The sequence below is a fragment of the Arvicola amphibius genome, chromosome 4, assembly GCF_903992535.2.
Source record: "Arvicola amphibius chromosome 4, mArvAmp1.2, whole genome shotgun sequence".
NCBI classification, from domain to species: Eukaryota; Metazoa; Chordata; class Mammalia; order Rodentia; family Cricetidae; genus Arvicola; species Arvicola amphibius.
In genome coordinates this window covers 11694657-11697501 of record NC_052050.1, presented here as the reverse complement: position 1 = coordinate 11697501, position 2845 = coordinate 11694657, and the positions used below count along the sequence as shown (strand labels likewise).

The 2845-nt window shown below is 45.0% G+C and overlaps 1 pseudogene; it reads right to left on the bottom strand.

Annotated features, from left to right (window-relative positions):
• Nucleotides 1–255: 255 nt before the first annotated feature.
• Nucleotides 256–2398, bottom strand: LOC119812497 (annotated as a pseudogene).
• Between the last annotated feature and the right edge of the window lie 447 nt (nt 2399–2845).

Here is a 2845-nt window from a genome sequence, read left to right as displayed (position 1 = left end):
AGATATTTTTATTTCTTCAATTTTTATAATCAGGAGTGACTGAAATAAAAAATATAATTGAGTCCCATCATTATTGTCATTACAGAAATGGCTTTAAGAGAAAACTGGTCAAATGAATATTATTGCTTCCCACTTTTCAACTGGTAAATAGTTGCCACTGATAAAACAGACAAGCCCAGAGAATCTGTCCAGAATGTTCAAGATATGGTGTATTATACAACATGCCTGTTTTCAGGGAGAACACCTACAACATAATTATGTATACTTCTTGATCTCATCATACAAGACAAGCACAAAGGCACCACCCATGCCCTGAGAACGTTGGACCATGCACCCTTGAAAAGGCCTTGCTTCCTTCATCACGAGCAATCTTCCTCCAGCACTTGATCGTGCCTGTATACATGATGTCAGTTCCTTTGTGTCCTGACTGCATCATCATACGACGGCAAACTGTGTCAAAGTGATAGGAAGTCAAGCCAGCTACAGCAGTGACAGACTGTGCAATCATCCAGCTGATGAAGATGTGAGTGTTCTTGGGATCTGGAAGCATTCCCTTTGCAGTGTCACAGATGCCAAAGTAGGCAGCTCAGTAGATGATAATGCCCTGGACTGACACATTAAAGCCTTGGTACAGGCCCCTAATCCCATCAGATTTGTAGATCTTAACCAGGCAGTCACCAAGGCCTTTGAATTCTCTTTCAGCTCCAGCTTTGCCCACATCAGCTGCTAGATGGGTACGGGCAAAATCAAGGGGGTACACAAAGCACAAGGATGTGGCCCCAGCGGCACCACCTGATGCCAGGTTTTCTGTAGTGTGGAGCTCAGCGGGCAGGCCTGCTTTTCATCCTGCCCGGCTCCTGGCTGCTGGCTAGCTTATGCCCCAAAATAATTACACGGAAACTGTATTCTTTTAAATACAAATTAACCAAGTTGCAAAATATTTTTTATTGGAGCAAATATTTGATGTTTGGAAAAAATCCGTTCGGATATGACGAGTTTAGATTTGAGGAAAAAGGCGAGGGAAGCTCCCAGAGTATGGGTCGAAGAGAACCTGGGACCAGCAGAAGTGTGGGTGATTCCGGAGACTGCCATCCTGAAGGAAGCCACTGGGGATGAGAAGAAGGTGAGCCACCAGCCAGGCCAATGTACAGGAAGAAGTTTGAAGTGCAGGGGTGCTTCAAAAGTAATCAGCAAATTGATCAAAACCATTACAAGTAGATATGGCCAGCTAATTTCCAATCATCAGCTCATAGATGTGGGCTATCCTGGGGAAACACAAAGATTATTAAATTAGTAGAGTCTCTGCACAAAGAGACTCTACTAATCTAGTGGCTTCGTTTTGGTCTAGAACATTTTATTCAGGTACGCAAAAAAATCTTGCACAAAGCCTGACTATTTCAAATATTTAAGACATAATAATTGAGTATCAAGACATACAATGCATAATGATCTCTAACAATCAGTCTCCCAAGTGTTGGGAGCTGTGAACCCCCAGATCCTGAATTTCTGGTAAAAAAACTTGTAATGCTTGCAGCTGCTCTGAGCACGAGACCCTCAGAAGTTCCTGATGGCAGGAGAGTGGTTTCTGGTGTGTTTGGCTGGGGCGTGGCTATCCCTATATAAGCTGCCCCTGAACACAATAAAGGGGGCTTTCTTGGGGTATTCTTGTTTCAAGTTTGCTGGCTAGCTTATGCCCCAAAATAATTACACGGAAACTGTATTCTTTTAAATACTGTCTGGCCATTAGTTTCAGCCTCTTACTCACATCTTGACTAACCCATATCTAATGATCTTTGTAACACCATGAGTGGTGTCTTACTGGGGAAGATTCAGCATGTCTGGCTTGGTGGCTGGATTCATCGCATCTGACATCTCTCTGAGGAGAGGCATGGCAGTCTGCCTCACTTAGGAGAGGCGTGGCAATTGTCTGAGCCATCTACCTCACTTCCTTCTTCCTGTTCTGTCTACTCCACCCACCTAAGGGCTGGCCAAGGCAGTTTCTTTATTAACAAATGAAATCAACAGATAGATAGAAGACACACCTACATCATTTCCCTGCAAAGTAGCGCCCAAACTGGGTCCTCTTGTCCATACCACCCAAAAAGATCTGCTTGTATTTATCTTTGAAGGCAAAGTTGAGAGCATGGGTGGGGAAGTATCTGATGACATTGGCCAGGTTACCACGCCAGAAGGACAGGATTCCCTGTTCCTTGGGGATACAAATCACGCAGTCTATAATGCTCTTGTATTGCTTATCTGCCGTGATTTGCTTCCTGGCATGCTGTACCTGCAGCAGCAGCTTGACCCGCTCGATGGGCGATACTGCCATCTTGGAGATGGCCGTGGCCACTCCACCTGCCAAGAAGTCCTTGGCGAAGGACACAGCGGCATCTGTCATGTTGAAAGAGAAAGAAAAGGCAGAGGAGTGCAGAACGGGACTGACTTGACAACCGGCTTTGACTCCCGGAATCTCAGCATGTTGCATTTTTACTTTGTTTATTTGGTATATGCATGTGTGTAGTTCCACACATACCAAGGCGAGAGAGAGAGAGAGAGAGAGAGAGAGAGAGAGAGAGAGAGAGAGAGAGAGAGGGAGAGAGAGAGAGAGAGAGAGAGGGAGAGAGAGAGGGAGAGAGAGAGGGAGAGAGAGAGAGAGAGGGAGAGAGAGAGAGGGAGAGAGAGAGGGAGAGAGAGAGAGGATAGAGGATAGAAGAGAACTCTATTTGTTAGTTTTCTCTTCTCTCCTTCTACTGTGTTGATCCTGGGAACCAAATTCAGGTCATCAGACTTGGTGGTAATCCTCTTCACTCTAAACCCCCTTACAATCCAATATCTACAATACTTA